Raw genomic sequence first — 26027 nt, forward strand, 5'->3', positions numbered from 1 at the left:
TCAATACTAGGGGTATACCTGTGTATAAAACATGATCACTGTCTTCTAGTGTGGGAAAGATGGAATTAGATAAGGGCAGTTATCTTATGTGTGCTTTGAGAGCATCAAGGGAGAAATGGCTGATTGAACCCAATGGTGGAATTGGGGGGGGTCCTTGAAATTTTTGTATTTTATTTTATTTTTTGAAGTTTATTTTAATGGGATTTTATCTACCCATGTTCCTTTTATAATTTTGTTTTCTTTCCTCCTCGATGTATAAGAGCCATACATAGTCTCTATAAAATATTTTTAGAGGAGCAAAAAGTACAAGTGCATTTCTTGTAGATTTGTGTACATGTGGGTATTTTGAGTGTATATTTTTTCTTAATCTCTACTACCAAGAAAGAATAGAATGCTTTATTTAGAAGAATTTGCAGATCTTAGTTCTAATGCAGATTATATTGTTAAACATTTACTTTCATTAAAGTCTTTTGTTGTTTGTTTTGTTTTTAAATAAGTATTATATGTTCTCTTTTTTCCTTTCGAGGGAATTGAATTTTCTTTTTTTTTTTTAATAAATTAATTTTTATTGGTGTTCAATTTACCAACATACAGAAAAACACCCAGTGCTCATCCGATCGTCAAGTGTCCCCCTCAGTGCCCGTCACCCATTCCCCCCCATCCCCCGCCCTCCTCCCCTTCTGCCACCCCTAGTTCGTTTTCCAGAGTTAGGAGTCTTTATGTTCTGTCTCCCTTCCTGATATTTCCCACACATTTCTTCTCCCTTCCTTTATATTCCCTTTCACTATTATTTATATTCCCCAAATGAATGAGAATTGAATTTTTTTTTTTTTGAGAATTGAATTTTTTGATTAGAAATGGTGAAAGGCAGAATGGACCTGCCTACTATTAGTATCGTATTCTTACTAGTGTAAATTAGGAAAAAGTCAGATAATTCAACAGGACTTTGAAAGACTGTGTGTGTGTGTGTGTGTGTGTGTGTGTGTGTGTGTGTGTGTTAATAGGTAAACAATAGTCTTCTATATTGACTAGTTCTCTGAATGGTGAGAGGCTTCCTCCACTTTTTTTTTTTCCCTCCACTTTTTAAAAGCTTACAGGCTGGTCAGTGTGTAGTTCCAGAGTGTCACATTGGGTCTTGCCAAGAGTGAGGAGTGTGTCCCTAGGAGAACTAAAGACAGTTAGGCAAGCGATAACCACATCCTGAAGGAAAGGAGTTGAATTTGATGGTTGAAAACAGCTGGCTTTCAAGGGATGTAAAAGCAAACTGCAGCATCAGGAGTGAGCAGTGGAGTTGAAACCAGGTGAATAGGTCAGATTAGCAAGTGTAGTGTTTGTCAGGTAGATCCAGTAAGTAGCCTAATCCAGGATATAGGCAGGTAGTTAGAAACTAGCGTGTCTTTGAGGGCTTGAATGATTTGTATAGAGAACATATCTGGAATCAAGAGACTTTAGGGATGCCTGGGTGGGTCAGCTGTTGAGCATCTGCCTTCAGCTCAGGGTGTGATCCCAGTCTGGGGATCCAGGGGATCGAGTCCAGGATCGGGCTCCCTGCGAGGAGCCTGCTTCTCCTTCTGTCTATGTCTCTGCCTCTCTCTGTGTCTCTTATGAATAAATAAATAAAATCTTAAAAGAAGAGAGAGACTTGAAAAGATGAGGTCAAGGGGCTGTAACCTTTCAGACCTTCTCATTTGACACCATAGCAGGGACAGTGAGAAGGAACCTGGTTGGAATATTTCCCATTTTCTAAAATAGTTAAGAAGTGTAAATGAAATACAGTATAGATGTACTATAGAAAGGTTTTGGAAGATTTTGTGTTAATCCAACTCATTTAACAATGAATAGCTTCTCTATTTTAATGAAAGACAATAAATTGTTTTAAATATAGTCTATTAGTAAAACAAGTTATCGTTCTTTTACTATAAAGCTGAATTTCTACATAACACCTTCACTTAAGTTTAGATAACTGCTTAACTATTATAGATGGTCAGTAACACGGATTATTTTGGATGTCTTGGTGCAATATTGGTTTTAGAAGCTCTTATGTTTTGGCTATGGAATTAATGCTTTTGAAATGTCACTAATTGCCTTGTTTGTATTTTCTTTTCCTTAACTAGCAATTTCTAGCTTCTAAGACTTCTCTTGGACTATAAGATTCTATTATGAAATCACATGAACTTTTACCTACTCACCTTGTAGTTTCTTCAGCATCTTGGAGCTACGGTTTATTTTTTTATTTTTAAATATTTTATTGATTTATTTATGAGAGACAGAGAGAGAGAGAGAGAGAGAGAGAGAGAGAGAGAGAGAAAGGCAGAGACAGGCAGAGGGAGAAGCAGGCTCCGTGCAAGGAGCCCAACGTGGGACTTGATCTTGGGTCTCCAGGATCACCCCCTGGATCGAAGGTGGCACTAAACTGCTGAGCCACCCGGCTGTCCGGAGCTACAGTTTTGAACATGAAATTTTTCTCTGACCACAGCTTCTTTCATTGCTAGTTCTCCCGCTTTCTCACCCACAGTGAACCTGAGCTTTGCTGTATTGGAACCAACTTTATATAGTCTGCTAGGTCCAATTTGGCCACAAACTGGCCTCTTGAGAAGCCTTGACCTTCCGATTTGAGCATTACTGGTTAGGGTGGTATTTTGTGAAGCATGGGACAACTTTTACTACTGGTGTTTTTCTTGAGATTTTTTTTGTGGGTGACCTATCACTAGATGTTACTTCCTTGCCTCCAGTCCAGACTCCTGAGTAGAACTTGGTATTTAAGCTTTCATTTCTGCTTTTCCACCTAGCTATCTGCTTTCTTTTAGTGCTTTGATCCAATCTCTTGAGCCTCTGCTCCTGTCTTACACAATCTCTTCTCCTTCTTCTCAATCTTCTGCCTTTTGCTACTTGTCCATTTTCCCACTCTCACACGCTTCTCAGGCTGGACCTTTTTTCTCCTCAGCAAGCCTGGTTTTTTTTTTTTTTTTTTAAACATTTTTTTTTAATCTTTATTTATTTATGATAGTCACAGAGAGAGAGAGAGAGGCAGAGACACAGGCAGAGGGAGAAGCAGGCTCCATGCACCATGCATCGGGAGCCCGATGTGGGATTCGATCCTGGGTCTCCAGGATCACGCCCTGGGCCAAAGGCAGGCGCCAAACCGCTGCGCCACCCAGGGATCCCAAGCCTGGTTTTTTTAGTGGAAACTTTCCCCTGCAGGTCCTTCCCTTAGCGCTCTTATGTCAGTCTTATATCCTATCCTCTCTGCTTTCTACTCTTATCTTTAGCCCTGACACTACCCTTTAAGCTTATAGCTCCAGACTTTTCTGCAGTTTTGTCAGGCAAGAGAAGCAAATGACTCAAAGAAAAATCTTAAGTAAATAAGAGTAGATATCACCATATATGAATATGGCAAACAGTTATGATAATCTTAATTGAATGTCTGAAATGGTAGAGCATGTGTTTATATTTTATTTATGTATTCATGGGAGACACAGAGAAGCAGAGACATAGGCAGAGGGAGAAGCAGGCTCCCTGTGGGGAGCCTGATGTGGAACTTGATCCCTTGGCCCCGGGGATCATGCCCTGAGCCAAAGGCAGAAAAGCTCAACCACTGAGCCACCCAGGCCTCCCAAGTATGTGCTTGTAATTGTGGCTCATTGATTGATCACCTTTGTGACTTTGGGCCAGTTACCTCACTTAAGTTTGAGATTTCTCAGAAAGGGAAATAATAGTGTCTATCTCACAGATTTGATGAATTAAATGAGTGTATAAAACCTCTTATACATAGTTAGCCCTTGTTAAATGGTAACTATTATTGTACTGAAAATGACTGGCTTGAGAGATCTCAGCAGCTACTAAATCTACCACTGTCTTACTGTGTGATCTTGGACAAAGAAACTAAATCTGAGCCTGAGGTTGGTTGGTTGGTTTTAACATCTTTTTAAAGATATAATTAACATAGCACAAAATATACCCATTTTAAATAAACAAAGGAGTTTCTTTTTTAAAGTAAATTCACAGAGTTGTGCAGCCATCACTACAGTCTATTTTTTTTTTTTTTTTACATTTTTGTCACTGAGAAAGAAGTCCCATATCCAACAGTCACCTCATTCCTCCTAAATCCAACTCCACCATCCTGCCTTTCCCTCAGCCTTAGGCAACCACTAATCTGTTTCTATGCATTTGCTTATTGTGGACACTTCAAATAAATGGAATCATAAAATATGTAATCTCTTATGACTGGCTTCTTTGACTTACAGGGCTTCTTCAGAGGTTCATTTATTCTGTAGTAGGTATCAGAACTTCATTTCTTTTTATTGCTATATTGGGTTATTTCCACTTTCTGAATAAAATAAAATGGGCATAGAGATATCTTCATTGAATTGTGAGAATGTTGATAAAGTGCCTATTATGTAGTAGCTGTTCAATAAATGATCACTCACTCAGTCAAACAGTTTAAACTCCTATATTCCCTTGACTTTCTCAGTCAACCTATGGATTACTTCTACAATATTTATTCTCCTGTTTCAGCTCTGGGACCACTGGAAATTGGTGAAGGAAGGAATGAAACCAAGTTGAATATACTTCATTTTTTTGATGTCTAACTTGCACCCTCAAGGCTACTTAATCCTTATCATTCCTCTTCTGTATCTATTAATCTTTAATTTCTGCCTTCTCTATTTTAACAGGTAGTTGTATCTCCTAATTGACTGAAAAAGAGAAGTCTACCTACCCATTAAGCTTTCTTATTGATCTCCTTCCTTATTGCAGATAATTTATTTCTACACTTTGCTTTTTTCCTTGATCTTTTTTTATTTTGATTGAGAGAAATGAATATATATATCTATTCATATATATATGAATAGATATATAAAATATATATATATGTGTGTATATTTTTTAAAGATTTTATTTATTTACTCATGAGAGACAGAGACACAGGCAGAGGGAGAAACAGGCTCCATGCAGGGAGCCCGATGCGGGACTTGATCCCAGGTCTCCAGGATCACGCCCTGGGCTGAAGGCAGCACTAAACCACTGAGCCACCCAGGCTGCCCGAGAAATAATATATATTTTCTTAGAGCATTTTCTGCTATAATCCTAATCATAGTTTCATCTGAGATTTAGATGTATTTCTTATTTTTATTTTCTCATGTTTTTGCTTTTCTATTCCTGCTCTCACACATTGTTATATATTGGTGTCTGGATGGACACTACTTATTAATCAAGATTCTAATACTCAGAGTGGGCGAAACCAGGTAAGCAACACCCCCTGTAGGACTCAACCTTAACAAGGCTTATTTTGGTTTGGGTATGCATATATTACAATATAACTTTTAAAATATTGCTTACTTTAGTGTAAAGTAGTAAATCAAGTTCATTTGAGTTGAATTTTTTTCATTAGAATAGAAAAAACATTTTCTTTTTTGTTGTGTTAAGGCTAAGTATATGTAATATTTTAAAAAAAGTATCCTTTTATTATTATTCCTGGAGACAGAAATCTGATTCACGCTTCAGGTAGTCTTCTCTCTGAACTAAATTGATTCTAAAATATGCTGAGTTTGTATAGTTAGTTATCATTGGTTTTACATTCCTGTGTCCATCCTGTCAGATGATCTTTCTTTTGATCCAGTTCAGTTCTCTCCAGCTATAATTCAGTCATTTTTTTTAAACATTTTATTTATTTATTTATAGAGACACAGAGAGAGAGAGAGAGAGAGAGAGAGGCAGAGACACAGGCAGAGGGAGAAGCAGGCTCCATGCAGGGAACCTGATGTGGGACTCGATCCCACGAGATCCCACGGATCGAGATCCGCCCATCTGTCACCATACAACATTATTACAGTGTTACTGACTATATTCCCTGTACTGTATTTTTCTCCCAGATCTCCGGGATCACGCCCTGGGCTGGAGGCGGCGCTAAACCCGCTGAGCCACCAGGGCTGCCCTATAATTCAGTCACTTTCCATTGCTTTGTCTACAGTAAGGATCCTGTATAGTTGATCAGCCTTTCAACTTGGATTCAGGGAGCTAGTACTTTTTTTTTTTTTTAATTTTTATTTATTTATGATAGTCACACACAGAGAGAGAGAGAGGCAGAGACACAGGCAGAGGGAGAAGCAGGCTCCATGCACCGGGAGCCCGACGTGGGATTCGATCCTGGGTCTCCAGGATCGCGCCCTGGGCCAAAGGCAGGCGCCAAACCGCTTCGCCACCCAGGGATCCCCAGGGAGCTAGTACTTGATTAGAGCAGTGGTGCCTTCTTTTCTTTAATGGTTTATTAAGGTATAATTTACATACCATAAAATTCATCTGTTCTAAGAGCACACTTCAATTATTTTAGTAAATTTAAAGGGTTTGGCTCCCAGCAGCACCACCCTCCGGTTTTAGAAGATTTCAGTCACCTAAAAAGATACCTATTTGGGAAAACCTCAGTTCTCCTCCTATGTGTTGCTCTCTTATTGTCACATTACTACCATACTCATCACACTTCTACACCAGATGGGTATCCTACAATTCAATTCAATTATGACATGTTGACCTGGCAATAGCATCAAATCCCATAGGTTAAGGGCTTAGTCCTATGAGAATGCCCCCTCCCCCCCTTCTCTGTAGATGCCAGTTGCAAGTCCAGGTGCTTCTGACTGGCTGTAAATCAGAAGTTCCCAAATAATTTGCTAGAATGGCTCACAGAACTCAAACATTTTATTAACTATATTACTAGTTTAGTACAAAAGGATGTAACTAGGGAACAGCCAGATGGAAGAGATGCATAGGGCATGGTATGGAGCCTTCATGCTCTCAGGGTGTGCCACTTTCCCCAAATCTTCCTGTCTTTACCAACATAGAAGCTTTCTGAACCCCATTCTTTTGGGTTTCTGTGGAGGTTTCATTACATGGGCACAACTAATTAAATCATTGGTCATTGGTGGTTGAACTCAATTTCCAGACCCTGAAGTCAAGAGTAGGGGTGGGGATGGGGGTGGGACTGAACGTTACAACTGTCTAATCACCTTGGATGGTTAACTTTGGGTGGGTGGGTGGGGTCCCAAAAGTTAGCTCATTAACTTAACAAAAGACACTTAATGGCTCAGTTCCTAAGAAGTTCTAAGGATTTTAGGAGCTCTGTGCTAGAAAAGGAGAATGAAGACCAAATATATATATATATATATTTTAAATATATATAAAAGACACTTAATGGCTCAGTTCCTAAGAAGTTCTAAGGATTTTAGGAGCTCTGTGCTAGAAAAGGAGAATGAAGACCAAATATATATATATATATATATATATATATTTAAAAAATATGTATATATATTTTAAATGTTTTTTATTTATTTATTCATGAAAGACACACAGAGAGAGAGGCAGAGACATAGTCAGAGGGAGAAGCAGGCTCCATGCAGGGAGCCCCATGCCGGTGAGACTCTAGGATCACGCCCCCAGCTGAAGGCAGCCGCTCAACCGTGAGTCACCCAGGTGTCCCCAAATATATATTTCTTATTAAAAATCACAATATCTCAATACCTCATGCCCATTTTGCAGTCACTTCTCATTTGCTCCAGGTGATAATAGTCTGTTTCCATGATGTGGCTTTTAGACCTTTTATGTAAACAGAATTGTATGATCATTTTGTCTGGCATCTTTCATTTTGAGGTTCATCCATGTTGTAGCATGTATATTCTTTATTGCTCAGTAGTAATTCATTGTATGGCTATACTACAATATTTTGTTTATCCAATTACCAGTTAGAAATTTGAATTGTTTTCAATTTCTGGCTATTATGAATAAAGTTGCAATGAATATTCATATGTAAATCTTTGTATAGACATATGTTTCCATTTTTGGGGAAGATTTATAGAAGTGGAATTGTGGGTCATATTGTAAAGTTTATGTTTAATGTTTTAAGAAGAGTCAAACTGTATAATCCCTATTGCATATTGCTGGATTTGGCTTGCTAATATTTTGTTGAGAGTTTTTATAATTTTATTCGTTGATATGAGGATAATGTTGGCCTCATAAAATGAATTAAGTGTTCTATTTTTTAGAAGAGTGTGAAGGATTAGTATTGTTTCTTCTTTAAATATTTGATAGAATTGAGCTGTAGGCAAGGACTTTTCTTTGTGGTAAGCTTTTAAATTGCTAATTCAGTGTTTTCACTTGTTATAGGTCTATTCAAATTTTTAATTTTCTTTTGAGTTTTAGTAATTGTGTCTTTTAAGGAATTTGTTCATTTAATCTGATTTGTTGGCATAAAGATGTTCATAGTATTCCTTTATAAAACTTTTAGTTTCTCTAAGGTTGATAGTGATGTACCCCTTTTCATTTCCAATTTTGGAAATTTGTCTTCATTCTTTTTTTCCCTCAAAGACCATTTTGTTGGTCTTTTCAAAGAACGGAGTTTTAGTTTTGATTTTTCCCTATTTTTCTTTTTTTAATGATATTGATTCCCCTCTAATATTTATAACTTATTTCCTTCTGCTTGCTTTGGGTTTAGTGTTCCTTTTTTTAACTTCTTAAGATAGAAGCTTACTCAAGGTCTTTCTTATATTGCTGCGTGCAACCATAAATTTCCCTTTAAGCACTGTGTTAGCTATCCTCTAAGTTTTGATGTGTTTTATTTTTGTTTTCATTCAACTTAGAATATATTCTAAGTTCTCTTGATATTTTGTCTTTGACCTATAGGTTATTTAGAAGTGTCTTTAATATCCAGACATTTGTGGATTTCCCAATTTTTAAAAAATTTAATTCCATTGTTATTGAGGAACATTTCTTGTATTCTTTGTATCATATCTGTCATTTCATTTTTCTTTTTTTTCTCCACATTAAAAAAAATTTTTTTTAATGCATTTGAGAGAAAGCGAACCTGCGAGAGCAGAGCAGGGGGAAGTCAGAAAGAGAGGGAGAAGCAGACTCCCTGTTGAGCAGGGTGCCTGATACAGAGCTCCATCCTGGGACTCCAGGATCATGACCTGAGCCCAAGGCAGATGCTTAACAACTGAGCCACCCAGGAGCATTTTTTAAAAAAGATTCTACTTATTCATATGAGAGAGAGAAAGAGAGAGAACATGAGCAGGAGGAAGGGCAGAGGGAGAGGGAGAAGCAAACTCCCTGTTGGGCATAGAGCCTGATATGGGATCCCAGGTCCAGTGATCATAACCTGAGCCAAAGTCAGGTGCTTAACTGACTGAGCTACCCATGCACCCCTTCCCTACATTTTAATAACAATTTAGCTTAAGAAATTCAGCATTGTTTTTTGAATTATTATCCGTACCAGAATGAGTAAGATATATACTTTTATTAAAAAAAATTATTATTGAAGCATAGTTGACATATAGTGTTTTATTAGTTTCAGATACACAGCATTGTGACTTAAGAGTTCTATACATAACTCCATGCTTACCATGTGCAGTGTGGCTGCCCATCTGTCACCATACAACATTATTACAGTGTTACTGACTATATTCCCTGTACTGTATTTTTCTCATCTTTGTGACTTCTTTTATAACTAGAAGTTGGTAGCTCTTAATCCTTTTTGCCAATTTTGCCCATCCCCCCATTCCCTTCACCTTTGGCATCCACCAGTTCTCTATATTCATGAATCTATTTTTGTTTTTTTGTTTGAGATTCCACATACAATGAAATTATAGCTTTCTCTGATTTATTTGACTTAGTTAACACACTCTAGGTCTGGTCTGTGTTGTTGGAAATGACAAGATCTAGATCTCATTCTTTTTTATGGCTGAGTAACACTCCATTTTATGTATACATTATATCTTTATCCATTCTTCTATCAGTAGACACTTAGGTTACTTCCATATCTTGGCTATTATAAAGCAGCAATAAACACAGGGGTGCATATTTCTTTTCAGATTAATATTTCATTTTTGGAGTAATGGAATCCTACGGTATTTCTATTTTAATTTTTGAGAAATCTCCATCCTCTTTTCCACAGTGGCTGTACCAATTTACATTTCTACTGGTAGTGCATGACGGTTCCCTTTTTTCCCACATCCTTGACAATACTTGCTGTTTCTTGTCTTTTTGATACTAGCTAGCCATTCTGACTGTTATGAGATGATATCTCATTGTGGTTTTAATTTTCATTTCAGTTCTTTTAAGATTTGTTTTATGGCCTCGCATATGTTGTATTGTAGAGAATACTCCATGCATACTTGAGAAAATGTGAATTTTGCTGTTGCTGGGTAAAATCTTCCGCATGTGTCAGTGAGATCAAGTTGGGTAATGTTTAAATTCAGTATTGTGACTGATTTCCTGTTTACTTTGTTCTATCCATTATTGAGGGTGGCATGTTGAAGTCTCTTATTAATATATAATTGCCTGTTTTTCCCTTCATTTCTTTCATTTATTGCTTCCCTTATTTTGGGTGGTTTTGTTAGGTGAGTATGTTTTTATTCATTATATCTTCCTGTTGAATTGGTGTTTTTAATACCCTCTTTGTCTTGAGTAATTTTTTTTTTTACTTAAAGTCTATTTTGTCAGATATTTATAAAACTACTTCAGTTCTCTGATGTTATTGTTTACATGTTATATCTTTTTCCATCGTTTCAACCAGTTTGTGCCTTTGAATTTAAAGTGTCTCTTGTAGATAGCACATAGTTGGGTATGCTTTTTTATCCAGTCCAACAAATAGGTCTCTTTGATGGACTCTTTAATCTTTTCCTGTTTCATACTATTTTTGAAATGGTTAAGTTTGCATCTCCCATTTGCTTTTTGGTTTTTGTACATCTCATGTCTTTTTTGTTCCTCTGTTCTTTTTTTACCTTTTGTATTTTCTTTTTACCATTTAAAATCTTCAACTTTTTAAAATTATGCTTTGTGTTTGCTCTAGGGATTACATTATCCATCAGAATTTATCATGGTCTAGTCCATATTAATACTAATAATGCTCCAGTAGAGCTCTATTTCTTTCTCTCTCCTTTGTGCTATTATTTTTATGTATATTCATTTATGTAATAAACCCAACAGTATAGTATTTTAATTATTGCTTTAAACAAACACCGCTTTACATTGCTTAAACAATGCGTGTCTTTTTATTTTTATTTATTTATTTATTTATTTATTTATTTATTTATTTATTTATTTATTTATTTATTTTTTGTATTTATTTATTTTTTGAGAGAGGGAGTGGTGCAAGTGTGAGGTGAGGGTTGAGGGAGGGGCCGAGGCAGGGGGAAAGGGAGAGAGAGAATGTTATGCAGGCTCCATGCCCAGCAAGGAGCCAACATTGAGTTCAGTCCCACAACCCTGAGATCATGACCTGAGCTGAAATCAAGAGTTGGATGCTTAACTGACTGAGCCACCCAGGCACCCCAACAATGTATGTCTTTTAAAAAAGAGAAGAAAGGAGAAAACAGTTTTTTGTATAAACCCAATGTGTTTATCATTTCCAATCTCTGATTCTTCTTGTGGATTTGAGTTACCTTCTGGTGTCATCATTTCCTTCCTCCAGTGTAATTTCATTCCCTCTTTCCTTTTTTTGTGCTATTATTGTCATTTATATTATGTCTTTTTGTTATAAGCCTAACAATACAATTTTATAAGTGTTTTATGCAATTACTTTTAAATCAAGAGAAGTGCAAAAAAAATTTCTTTATTGGCATTTTTCTGTTATAATTATCTTTGCCAGTATTATTTTTTCATATAAATTCCAGTTACTCTTATTGCTTCTTTTCATCCTGAATAACTTCCTTTAGTATTTGGCTTACATCTGTATTTTTCAAAGAATACATGTTAGGATTAGTGAGCCCTCTCCCATCTTTTCAATTGGGAATTCACATGCCTTATGATTCTTACACATTGTTGTTAGTTGAGTGAGGATTGAGGATTTGCAGGAAATGGGGCTGGGGTGGGTAGTTTGTCAGGGCCAATTCCTAGAGTATTTTGTGTTCTTAGTCATGGTATTTGAACTTTATAGCTGTGGGGAGCAACCACTGGAAGATTTTATACAGAGTTCTGTCATCAAATTTGAGCCTTGAGGAAAGGACTTTGCAAAGACTGGACTCTGAATGCTTGTTAGAGATAGCACTGACATACTCCAGGCTCTAAGAGGAAGGTAAATCTGCCTTTTCCTCTGGAATTCCTTCTTCGTTCTTTTGAGCAATTAAAAGCTGTTTATATTCGAATAGTTACTTCCTTGCAGGCATAAAATATTTATGGATTTGTGATAGAGTGATATATAGTTTGTAGAGTGGAAACCATGCCAGTGGCCTATGAAGTTTGTGAAACAGTTTGAGAACCACTGTTGCAGGATGAACAGATTGCTTACCACTTGTGTGTATGGAATGGAGTGTATATTGAAACATGCAAACATCTGGCCCCATCTAACCTTTTTTTTTTTTTTCCTCTTTTTATTCTTAAAGGCTGGATGTATGTAAGCCGACTTCTTACTAGTTTTCATATGACAGAGAAGTGTTTGATCTTTTTCTTATTTGGTACTCTTTTTTTTAACATAGGAAGGCTACACACACACAACTTCAATATATATGGTTTTATTTTATACTTGTTAGGAAAAACTAAAGAGCAGAAAACTTATTTATTCTAGGTTTTTGCTACCAGCTCTTTCCAGAAGTATAAAATAAAAGGAAAAATATGTCCATCTCCAGTCTTGTCAGATTCTATTGTAAACTGTCCTTGTGATTGTCAACTTGTCAGTGTTTTTACCTTTGAGTAATTTCTGTGGGAAATGACCTTGTTCCTCGACTACTCTCAGTAAGTGCCTGCAGTTGGTTTTATGAATGCAGGAACTCATTTTTTTTCCTTATTCATAAAACCATTAAACTCTTCAGTTTTCAAGGGTTTAACATAGTGTTTTCACTTAACTGATGGAAGTTAGAATTGAAGCTGTGAGGAAATTTGTCTGTTTAGTCTTGAGCTTAAAATTTCCCAAAGAGTAAGGGCCACAGAAATGCCCGGCGCCAATCACATAACAAGGAATTTAGGCATATTATGTCATAAGCTTTCTAAATACTAGCATGCAAAAACAACCATGTTTACCTAGCACATTCAGTACTTTGGTAATATCTCTACTAATACTGGTGAGAATACAGGAAATTGGTCCCATTATACAGTTTGATTTCCCTATAGCACTTTCTGAAGTAATTCTATTTGTCTACATTTATGGTCTGTCTCTCTCTACTGGAATATGAGCTCAAAGAAGGGTAAGAATCATGTCTCATTTATTGTGGTATCCCCATCACCTGTAATCATGCCTACATGTGGTGGGCGTTCAGATAATTGCTGGATTCTAATTAGGTGTATTGGAAATGGGATGCTGGTACCTGTATTTTGAAAGAGAGCGTCCCAAAGTTGAGAAATACTAGCATGTCTTCCTTCTCTGAGTGCAGTCATGTGTGTAAGGTACATATGTATCTTGACTGAAAGATCATTGTTAGAGGCTTCCTTCACTCTTGAAATCAGAAACCTGTGGTTGAGTTCCCCTAGAAGGAAGAATTTAGTTCAGTATTATTTTCCAAGTATTGTTTGTAAGTAAGACTCAGAATGGACAGTTGCTTTCCATCATCAAGTAATTTAGGAAAGGTGAGAAGATAGTACAAAAATGGAGGGGAAAGGCAAGGACTGGTTTCCTAGGTGATTTTTCTCTAAAACAGTGATTCTCAGTGGCAGGGTGGGGATATTACAATGATTGGAGACATTTTTGGTTGTTATAATAGGGGAGAGGAAAGGATACTCATGGCATCTATTGGATAGAGGCCAGAGTACTGCCAAGTGTCTACCCCCCAACAAAGAATCATCTATTCTGAAATGTCAGTATAGCAGAGTTTGAGAAGCCATTCTCTTAACAGGCTGTTTGGAGAAAGCATTGGTAGTTAACTTGGAGTTTGGCAGTTAGGGATCCATGGAGCCTGCATGTGTATACACCCACATGTGCATACCAGGTTTTGGCTCTGGACAAAACTGAAAGTCTTGTGTAGAGAAATTTATAGGTGTGGAATTGGCTTCTATTTACTTAGGAGTTTGATTGTAACTAACCTAGTTTGAGAGGTCCCTAAGACCACTCTTAGATTCTGTAATTTTCTAGAAAGACTCATAGAGGGCAGCCCCGGTGGCGCAGCGGTTTGGCGCCGCCTGCAGCCCGGGGCATGATCCTGGAGACCCAGGATCGAATCCCACGTCGGGCTCCCTGCATGGAGCCTGCTTCTCCCTCTGCCTGTGTCTCTGCCTCTCTCTCTGTGTTGCTCATGAATAAATAAATAAAATATTTAAAAAAAAAAGACTCCTAGAACTCAGCAGAGCCTCTTATATTCATGGTAATGGTTTATTACAGTGAAAGGATACAGGTTAAAACCAGGAATGGGAAGAGGTCTGTAGAGCAGAATCCAGAAGAGTTCCAGATAAAAACTTGCGGTTGTTCTCTCCCAGGGAAGTTAAGCAGACAGTGTTTATTTCTCCCAGAAGAGTGTATGACAACCTATGTGGAGTATTGCCAATTAGGAGTACTGTCATCCCATCTGAGCCTTGTGGCCCAGGGCTTTTATTGGGGGTCAGTCACATAGTCTCCAGTCCTTTAAGAGGACAAGCTGATACTGCATGGCCTAAAGCCTTCACAATAAATCACATTATTAATCTATGTGTCCGAAGGTCCCCAGGTAAATAGAGACATTTTTGCCAAGCAGAACATTTCAAAGACTTAGAGGTTACCTTCTAGAAGCTGGAGAAAGGCCAAATCTTTCTTTGCAAGGTTAAGCCTTGACTGTACATATTGGGCCTGCTGTTTTTTTCTTTCTTGGAAACCATTATCTGAGTGATTCTTATAGGCTAGTTTAGGATGTTCTGTTATTGATCAATAGTTTATACCCAAATCTTGTATCTTAGAGACCTTTTGGTACAAATAAATCAGTGGTTCTCCAAGTGTGCTTTGTGAGCCCTTGAGAGTCTGTGAGATCAAAGCTATTCTCAAAATAACAGTAAAATACTATATGCCCCTTTATTTTGTTAATATTTGCACTAATGGTACAAAAGTAATGAGTAAAAAAAAAAAGTAATGAGTAAAACTGATACCTTTTTAGGAATCTCAGCAGTGGCAGCGGACTGGCTAGCAGTCTGTATCCTTAACTGAGGTGCACTCGCAGTAAAAAAAAAAAAAAAAGTTCCCATTTCCCTTAAGAATGTTTTTAAGTATAAATTTTATTATGAATTTGAATCCTGAGCATTTGTATGATAAAGTGAGTATGTACTGCACAGGAAAAGCATTTCGTGAGGAAGTTGCCAGCTGAACTAGGCTTTTTATTTTTATTTTTTTTCAATGAAAGACTTTTTACTTGAAAGAGCAACTGATAAACTATGGTTTTTCAGACTTGGATATTTGGCAAATATTTTCTTGAAAAGGAACAAAATAACTTGTCATTTTGAGGAAAGCAGCTGTCAATATTTGTTACTAATTATAAAATTTGAAATATCCAGAAGGAAATCAGAATTTGAGAAAATCTGTGTTGTTTACCTTGAGTTTAGCAGCATCACAGTGCTTACAAGACTTGTGACAATATTGGTAGTGATATTAGTTAAGTGTGGACTTTTTTGATATTGTATATGATGAAATGTGTTGGAAGACCTGAATAACTACACGAACCAGTATTTTCTTAAGGACTGATTCACAATGTTATAAAAACACTCATGGATAAGTGATACATTCAAAGTGCATAGATTTCCGTGTGAAAAAGTATGAAAAGTTTATTGATAGTTTTGTATTCCACATTGCAACTAGTCTTTGAGAGATACCACTTGACAAGTTTTGATGTAGTATTGAAGGAAGATATCCACAATTATCTGAAAAGGCTTTTAAAATATGCTACTATTTTCTGTCTATGAGAAACATAGTTATGCGTACAGATTTTTTCATATGCGTGGATCAGTATAATTTATCATAGCAGATTGAATGCAGAAGCAGCTATGAGACTCCAGCTACTTTCTATTAAGTTAGTCATTAAAGTGATTTGTAAAAATGTAAAACAGTGCCACCCCTCCCACTGATTTTTGAAACTTGTTTTCAGGGCAGCCCGTGTGGCTCAGCGGTTTAGCGCCACCTTCAGCCCAGGGTGTGATCCTGGAGTCCCCGGATCAAGTCCCACGTCATGCTCCCTGTGTGGAGCCTGCTTCTCCCTCTGCCTGTGTCTCTGCCTTTCTCTCTCTCTCTTTCTCTCTCTCTCTCTCTTTCTCTCTCTCTCTCTCTTTCTCTCTCTGTGTCTCTCATGAATAAGTAAATAAATCTTAAAAACAAATAAAACTTGTTTTCATAAAGCTTTTTATATTGATGTGTAATATATTAAGTGAATTAAAATAAGATGTAAACAGTTTCTCAGTTTTAATTTTGAGTATAGTAGACATCAACATAAATAACCATCACGAACAAAACTCTTTGGGGGTCCTCAACAATTTAAAACTGTAAAGGGGTCCAGAGACCAAAATTTTTTGAAAACATGGCTTCCTGAGATTCATCCCACAGATATCGTTGAACCTAAATTTGTGTCTCTTGTAGGATTAGGCGACCAGAGGCTAGAAGATTTAAATTCCTTGGGCTCAGTGGAAAGTTCTGGCTTTTTATTTTGATCTGAGTATATTTTTTAATGTATAAAATACATAGAATTTATAGTGGTTAAATTTTGACTACTTATGGCTGAAGTATTATTTCTAGATTGAACATGTAGAGAATTATATCTGGAAGAATGACAAGAATTGCAGGCAGTGGTAAATAAATTATTTTCTAGAAGTTTCTGGGCAAATGAAAACGCATTATTGTATGAGAGTCTTAGAGAATCAGATACATTTAACAAACGCTTTACATACCCATAAAAAGGGGTTATGATAGGGTAATTTTAATTATTGACGTGCACTGTAGCTTTATCTAACCCTAAAGAAAAAATAGGATTTCTGTTTTTTTTTTTTTTTTTTTTTTTTCTGTTTTTTATAAACACTGAAAATAGCTCTGGGTTGAGTGAATTGTTGGTAGTTACTTTGGATGTAATTTCAGGCAACATTTAGGAGAACTTTAAAAGTGATTTAGAGGGAAAGAGACTTTCCACAGATATTTTTTAACCTATACAACATTAATCAAGATTACCTTGATTTGGATTCCTGGTCTTAATTAAACCTTTGTAGAGAGCATTTTGCTTGTCTTTAGGTAAGGCTTTGAGAAATATCTGCAAAGTTATGTAGACAGTGAGGTGTGCAAAGCTGTAGAAGATTCAGAAGAAATTAGGAAAATTTGTCAGGAGTCAAGTTAAAAACATAAAGGCAATGCATTCTTCCCCCTAGATAGAAATATTTTTGTTAAGCTGATTTTATAAATATAATTTTTTATATATAGCTTTCATCTATGGTGGATTTATGACCCCTAATCACTTCATAGAGGGGATTAAGAACTAGAATATTAGGAAAAGACCATAATTTTTTTTTCTCAAGTCCTAGTACAAATAATACTTAGCATTGATATTTGTATACTTGGATGTTTTTCACTAAGTGTGAGGAAGTTCTATCTTTAGAAAATCTTGCCTTTAGAAAAGATTTTTTTTCTAATCACCAGTGTACTTTTTGGGAAACAGTAGATACAGTTATCTTTTTAAATTCCATGTTAACATTTTATACTCTACTGTTCTCATTTTAAATCAACTGACTTATACTTACATTTCCTATTCTATCTAAATAGAGACATGAGATATTTAGGGCCACAGATCTTCATAAATTTTGTGTGTTTGTGTGATAGAACCCATCAGAATACTGTTTTATTGCCTCAGGTGTTAAAAAATTATCACTCTAGGGGATCCCTGGGTGGCTTAGCGGTTTAGCACCACCTTCAGCTCCGGGTGTGATCCTGGAGTCCTGGGATTGAGTCCCCCATTGGGCTCCCTGCATGGAGCCTGCTTCTTCCTCTGCCTGTGTCTCTGCCTCTCTCTCTCTCTCTCTCTCTGTCTCTCATGAATAAATAAAATCTTTAAAAAAAATTATCACTCTAAAAGTAAAAAAGTATATATATTATCCTGGGATGCCTGGGTGGCTCAGTCAGTTGGGTATCTGACTCTTGATTTTGGCTTAGGTCATGGTCTCAGGGTCATGTGATCACCCAGGCTCCAGGCTCTGTGCTGGGGGTGGAGCCTGCTTGGGTTCTCTTTCTCCCCCCCCCCCCCCACTCTTCTGCCCCTCCTCTCTCTTCTAAATGAAAAAAATATTTATGTACACACATATATAAATATGTAATTCTAAATCTAGACTATATAAAAACAAAAAAATATTTTTATTAGTTTTTATTGTGGTAAAATGTACATACATAAAAATTATTTTAACCATTTTAAGGTGTACAATTCATTGACATCAAATACTTTCACATTGTTGTGCAGCCATCATCACCATCTATTTCCACTTTTTAAAATCTTTACTAAATGAAACTCCATACACATTGAATGTTAACTTTTCATTCCCTTCATCCCCCAACCCCTGACAAATAGAAGTTTGTCAAAAAATTCTCTATTCTTTTCTGATTGACTTATTTCATTTAGTATCATATCTTCAAGGCCCATCCATGTTGTAGAATGTGTTGAAATATCTTTATTTTTTAAGGCTGAACAATATTTTAGTGTATATATGTGCCACATTGCTTATCAATTAGTCCATCTGGACACCTTGGTTGCTTCCCAAGTGTTCTTTTGGCTCTTGTAAATAATACTGGTATGAACTTGTGTGTATAAAGATGTTTCATTTCCTGCCTTCAGTTCTTTTTGGGTATATCCACAGAACTGTAATTGCTATATTATATGGAAATTCTCTTAATATTTGAGGAAACACCATAATTTATATATTAATGGCTGTGCCATTTAACATTCTTACCAGCAATGCCCAAGAGTTTGTTTCTCTGCATCCCTGTCAGCATCTAATGTATTCTGGATATTAACTCCTTATCAGATACATAATTTGGAAATACATTCTTCCATTCAGTAGATTGCTTTTTCACTCCATTAATAGTGTCTTTTCGTGCACAAAAGTTTGATTGAGTTTATTTTTTCTTTTGTTACGTGTACTTTTGTCATTGCCAAATCCAACATCATGAAGTTTTTCCCTTGTTTTCTTCTAAGAGGTGTTTTTTTTTTTTTTTTGATTAAAAAAAAATTAGCTCCTGTGTTTAGGTCTTTGATCTATTTTGAATTAATTTTTGTGTATGGTGTGAGGTATGGGTCCAACTTCATTCTTTTACTTGTGGTTATGCAGTTTTCCCAACATCATTTGTTGAAAAAAGACTATTCTTTTCTCTATTGAATGCTCTTGGCATTGGCACCCTTGTTGAAATCATTTGATCACATATGTATGGAAGGGTTTATTTCTGGGCTCTGTTCTATTGGTCTGTGTGTCTGTCTTTATGGCCAGTTCCATACAGTTTTGATTACCGTGGCTTTGTAAGTTTTGAAATCAGGAAATGTGAAACCTCCAAATTTGTTCTTTTTTTCAAGATTATTTTGGCTATTCAGAGTCCCTCGTGAATCCATATGAATTTTAGAATGGATGTTTTTAATTTATAAAAAACAGTGTTGGGATTTTGATAGGTATTATATTGAATCTATACATTGCTCTCTGCAGGTAAGGGCATTTTAACAGTATTAAGTATTCCAGTCCATGAACACAGAATATCATTCTATTTATTTGTGTTGTCTTTAATTTTTTTCAGCAGTGTTAGTTTTCAGTGTACAGATCTTTTGCCTCTAGTTTATTCCCAAGTGTTTCTTTTTTTTTTTTTTTTAAAGATTTTATTTATTCATAGAGACAGAGAGAGAGAGACACACACACACAGGCAGGCTCCCATGCAGGGAGCCTGACGTGGGACTCGATCCTGGGTCTCTGGAATCATGCCCTGGACTGAAGGCGCACTAAACCGCTGAGCCACCCGGGCTGCCCTATTCCCAAGTATTTCATTCTTTCGATGCTGCTGTAAATGGAATTGTTCTTTTCATTTCCTTTTTGGATTGTTTGTTGTTGTGTGTAAAAAATAACTAATTTTTGCATTTTGATTTTGCATCCTGCAACTTTGCTGAATTCATTTATCAGTTCTAATAACCGTGTGTGTGTGTGTGTGTGTGTGTGTGTGTGTGTGTGTGTAATCTTTGGGTTTTTCTACCTGTAGGGTCATGTTGTGTGTGAACAGAGCTAATTTTACTTCCTTTCCAATTGGGATGCTTTTTCTTTTTCTTGTCTATTAGTTTTAACTGATGGAGAAATTAAGTGAGAAATGGTATTAGTTGATTTAGAAGTTTATTTATCCAAAGACTTACTATGGAAAATGTACCTTGAAACTTTTACATGTTGTTCCATGGAAAGGTGTGGGGCTTTTATTTACAAAGTGATAAAGACCATCTATATTGCCAAGAAAATTAACTCTGTAGATTTAAAATGGGGTTTAATTTTGGTTTTGTTTTGCTTTGTTTTGCTGTCTCAAAGAAAGCCTAATCACAGATTGTTTTCTTCTAGCTCTTGACCTTGCACACATCTTTTGTGTTTTTTGCTTGCTTTTAAAGATAACTAATTATCATCCAATTATTCTTTGGATTTTTTTGTGTTGTTAAAGATATTTGTGTAAGAGATGCCTGTAACTGACATTATAGATATATAAAATGTGAAGTTATTAAAAACACATAGTACACTGGAAATAAACTTTAATCATCTAGGTAAAATCTTAGATAAGAGAACTGAGGCCTGGAGATGATGTTAACTTGCACAAGTTTGTACAGTTATATAGTGCTAGGACTAAAAGCTTTTTGGTGATTTTTCTCTCATTCTGTCTACCAGAACCTTTGATTACTGCAACAGCCTTTAACCGTCTTTCTGGACTTTAGACTCTTCCTTCAATTTATTTTGGCTACTGGATCCAGAGCATGTTTCTAAAATATAAATATTTGATTAGTCATGTCAGTGTGTATTTTTCACTTACTAGCCATTATCTTCAGGATAATATTAGCATTAAATACAACTATTACATGTATTAGTCTATTATATGTGTTGTCTGATTTAATTCTTTAAATAGTCCTTTGCTATTAATTATTCTAGTTTTATAGATGAAGAAACTGAGACCAGGACCTAAATGCAGGATTGTCTGATTTCAAAGTTTATGTTCCTAGGCACTATATTCTGCTACTTACGTAGGATGTTCAAGGTGTTTTGTATTGTGATTCTTAACCACTTTTCTAGTGTTTGGTTGTCATTTTTTTTTTAAGATTTACTTATTTATTTATTCAAGAGAGACACAGAGAGAGGCAGAGACATAGGCAGAGGGAGAAGCAGGCTTCCTGTGGGGAGCCCGATTTGGAATTCAATCCCAGGGTGCCAGGATCACAACCTGAGCCAAAGGCAGACGCTCAGTCTCTGAGCCACCCAGGTGCCCCATGGTTGACATTTTTTAACTGTAAGTTCCTTGAGGGCGGAGATCATGTCCCAGACCAAGCAGTTGCATAATACATAGTAGGTAATTGGTTAATGTTGAATAGATTTTAAGCAATGAGTGAACAGCACAGGAGAGTGAAAATAGCCCAATGTAGGAAGACAGAAATATTACCTTGGAAGGAAAAGATTCCTCTGATTGACCGTGTGCATCAAAGGTCATTCTGGGATTAAAGTGAAATTGTGAGAGGTAACAGAATGAGGGAATTGAAATCCAGGGAGATGATTAAAAGTAGCAAGTATTTGGGCACCTGGATGGCTCAGTCAGTTAAGCATCTGCCTTCAGCTCAGGTCATGATCCCAGGGTTCTTGTATCTAGCCCCATGTCAGGCTCCCTAGCTCATTGGGGAGTCTGCTGATCCCTCCTACCCCCCCCCCCCCCCCCCCCCGCTCATGTGTACTCACTCTGGTGCTCTCTCTCAAATAAATGAATAAAATCTTAAAATAGCAAATATTTGTTCTTGACTTACATGAATTGTATAATTGGATTTTAAGAATTTGAAAATTATCTGACTTAATGTTTTCAGGTCTTACGGAGTTAGGACAGAAGTGTCTAAAGACGAGAGACAAGGAAAGGTTACTCCATTTTTCGCTAAGCAGAAGAAAGAAGATTATAGAGCTTGATGTGGCTTTCAAGTGAGATTCTAGAATAAATTATTTAAAGAGTTACTTGTTTTCAGGGAAGGTGAAGCACTAATTATTAAAAATTAGCCTAAATTCGTTGAGTCTCTTTCTAGTTGTATATGAAACTTGCTGTCTTAAATGGATTACAAGAGATTTAAAGCATACTCATCAAATTTGCTGATAGATATGGGAGGGATAGTGCATTAGCAGGGATGGACTAGATTTTGCTGTAGTAATGCCCAAATCTCAGTAGCTTAAAAATAAGAGATTTATTTATTGCTTATAGTACATGTCCATTCTCATGTCAGCAGGGTACCCTGCTTTGTGTTGTCCTCATTCAGGAACCCAGGCTGGAGTTTTTAACTTCCGGAACATTACTTATATTTGTGGTAGGAGAAAGGGAACCTGATGAATTACTTATCAGCCCTCAAAGCCTTCTGTCTTATCACTTCAACTCATATTTAATTGATCCAAACAAGTTATATGACTATATCTAATTTGGATATTGGGTCAGTAGGGAAATGTAATTCTAACATCAGTTGGAAGGAGGAGACCCAGAAATAACGGCTGAACGTCAGTATTGACTAAGGTGAATGAAGATTTTCGATGACAGATTAAGGAGCTAAATGGGTTGATTGTGATAGGCTAATGTGAATAGGTAAATCAAAGGGAAATTGAATAGGGAGAAATGTAAGATCCTGTCTGTCTATCCAAAAAACTAATTCCAATAACATATTTTTGATGGAGGGTGGGATGTGGTGGGTACATGTTGCTGGCTTATCAGCACACGTGACGGAAAAGTATAGTGGTTGGTGCAAGGAAAATGACACGGAGGCCTCAATTCTGACTATTCTGCACCTGAATTATCACATTTATGGCAATAGGTGTATGTTCAGAGGGGAAATGCACTGAATTTGAATACACTGAAAATTGAATATATGAATAAGGCAAATAGTGCATAACTGGGAAAACTATCCTATCCTAGATGGGGAAATGGGGGACATCGTGACTGCCTCAAATATTTGGAGGTATGCAGGAGAACTTTTATCATATGTCAGACTAAGAATAGTGGGTGAAAGCTACTGGAAGAGATTTCAGCTCAGTGTAAAGAAGAATTTTCCTAGTTTAAAGATAGCATAGGATACTCCTTCCTAGAGATAATTCAGAAATTCTCCTGAATTTCTGTGATGCTTAATGATGGAAGAATGCCTGTTATATGCCAAGAACTTTCATAAACATTATTAATTCAATGAGTGGATAAATGTTTAGGTAATTATTTGTAACTTTGCTGGTGAAAAAAAGTAAAATTTAGTAAATTAGCTAATAAAACATTTCTACCTTTATGCCTTATTACATATTGGAACTATACTAGGAACTTTATGAATTTTTTTCTAAGCCTTCAGTCTCATTTTATATAGATGAGGAAACTAATTCAGAGATTATAACTTGCGCACGTTTATTGCTGGCTAGTTGATTAAGAATTTTAACCAAAGATCTCCTTGATTTCCAAAACTGCTTTTTCACTATCCCACTGCAGTAGTTACCTTGTTGTCCATATCTACCATGTTTATGTCTAGGGGGACCAGTGCTCCCTTACTTTTGAATTCTATTACTCCATCTAATTCTATTACTCCATCTGTACTTCTCCACATGGTTCTAATGGGACTTCCTAGAGGTCTCCACTACTTGGTCACCCCCTACCTCCCTTCACATAGGCCAGTCAGCATTCCCTGGGAATTTTTAACTGAAACCAGGGAAGAGAATCATCCTTGTGTGGTGATAGATGTAGAAAGATGTAGTACTTGAGTGCTTACCATGTCTGTGGTTGCCACTCTTTAAAGCAAGCTGGACTGCACTGAGAGAATGAGGTCTACTGCCTGACAAGCTAGTGTTGTGGCTGTGTGTGTGGTTCCAGTTGTTCCCAATGGCCATCTGCGTTCCTTTCCTTGCCGTGATTTAGTTATTCCACCCTTCTCAACTACGTGAGAAATCCCTAGTAGCTTTAAACAATTCCTCTTTTGCAGGAGTAGAAAGGATTGAGTAGGACCTTGAACAGTACTGGTTACTTTTGACAGATGAGATGTGGCTCTGGGGGTGGCTATGTGCTGGGGAAACCTGACAGGGAAGGAATTAACCATTGAAGAAGACAGTCACATGAGTGGCTCTTGAAGATGCAGTTTTTGTATATTATGTATATGTTGAGGAAACGTGGGATTGTTAACAATGGTGATTTTTTTCAGAATTAATTTGTTAAAAGCCATTTAACCAAATGTAGCCTGTGGTATACTGAAATCTTACAACAAAGGCAGAGCTCTCCTAGGTGAGTAGTATTTGGAGTCCTGGCCCCTTTCTCTTTTCTGTCCCCTTTATGGCTACTCATATCTCAACTTTGATATGATCCAGAAAGATTTTTTTTTTTACCTCCCAAAGTCTACTTTTCCATATTGGTTCTTAAAGACGAGGAACACAGCAGCTATTGTAGGGATTGGTGAAGGAAGTAAAGGAAGATGGGGAAAGGATTTATTTATGTTTAGTGAGTACTTAAAGTGTAGTGAGTACTTTATATGAATTTGGGGCAAGTGATATTATTCCTATTATGTTTAGGGGCATTCAGGCCCAAAGAGGTTGCATGACTGTACCAAGGTCATAAGGCTAATCCTAGATCTATTCTAACTCTAAAATTTGACCATTTCATGTAACTGTTAGAGAGTGAGTAGTTGTGCAGTCGTTCATGTGTGTAAGTCAAAGATCAGAGTTAGTTGCATCTGACTTCATCTAATAAAAGATGAAGGCAGGGCAAAGTTAGGAGCAGGAACAAAAGAGGAAAAATGGTTCTATAAAGGACTAACGAGAAGAAACACAAAAATTGATGATAGGCAATATTGATAACTAACTGAGGAAAAATGGTTCTATGTGGGACTAATGAGAAGAAACACAAAAATTGATGATAGACAATATTGATAACTAACTGGATTATGTTCAATGATACCCAGAAAAGGTATATATAGCTCCATTCTACCACTGAACAAAGTGCTGTATCAAAGTTATAATACCTACATCTTTACCTTTAAAAATGAATGATTTTCAAAAAGTGCGAATTTTTCTCCACTTCAGAGTTAACAGGAACAAACTGTCTTTCCTTTTCCCAAGTGGATTTAAAAGACATGTGTGGAGTTTCTGAAGGGGGATGACCTTGGCATTACAAACTGAAAAGGAACTCTATAAGCATTAAGTAGAACTGAGGGTAAAGAAAGTACATTGTTTTCTTCCTTCTTCCTTCCTTCCTTTTTTTTTTTTTTTTTTTGGTTTTTTGGTTTTTTGGAGTAAGTCTCTCTTAGGTAGTTGATGCTGATAGCAGACAATCCTGAGAGAAACTAGTGTTCAGCTCTAAAACTTCCATTACCTTACTATTTAAACAAACAAAAAACCCCTATACATATAAATGGCTGCTGGGGCTTAGCATGTTTTTGGCAATTTCATATGGTGTTTGTTCTGGGTCCTAGGGTCTTGCTGCAGTGCTTTGTGATTGGAATTGGAGTGGTGACCTGGTGGACCTCTAGGGCTGCATTCTCTTAACCAGAGTTGGGTCTGTTTGACTTGTTGTCATTCTATACATTCTCATGAATATGTGTGAAGGCATAGGCATACACACGTATTTTAGATGAAATCATCTGAAATCTTAATTTCGGTGAAAGGATACTCTCAGATTCAAGTTATATATATCAGAACATTGCTGTTATAGTAAACTTAACTCATTATCTTGTATTCTTACATGTCTTTTTGGAATTTACAATATTTTTGCCTATAATTCTGTTTGGATCCAACGTTAATGACTATTGAAGCCTGTGTCTGGAATTATTTTCAGTTAACGATTAGAGATGATGAATTTTAGACTTTGTTTATAAGCTCCTAGCTTTGTGTGATACACAGACAGTAAAAATGACAAGTTTGGTGCAGGTTGACAGGGA

The 26027-nt window shown here is 36.6% G+C and overlaps 1 protein-coding gene across 7 annotated transcripts in view; it reads left to right on the forward strand.

Annotated features, from left to right (window-relative positions):
• ANKRD28 (ankyrin repeat domain 28) overlaps positions 1–26027 on the forward strand; it is a 192946-nt gene that overhangs the window by 11198 nt on the left and 155721 nt on the right. The gene's annotated exons all lie outside the window — the stretch shown is intronic.

Source organism: Vulpes vulpes, chromosome 11, assembly GCF_048418805.1.
Source record: "Vulpes vulpes isolate BD-2025 chromosome 11, VulVul3, whole genome shotgun sequence".
Lineage (NCBI taxonomy): Eukaryota > Metazoa > Chordata > Mammalia > Carnivora > Canidae > Vulpes > Vulpes vulpes.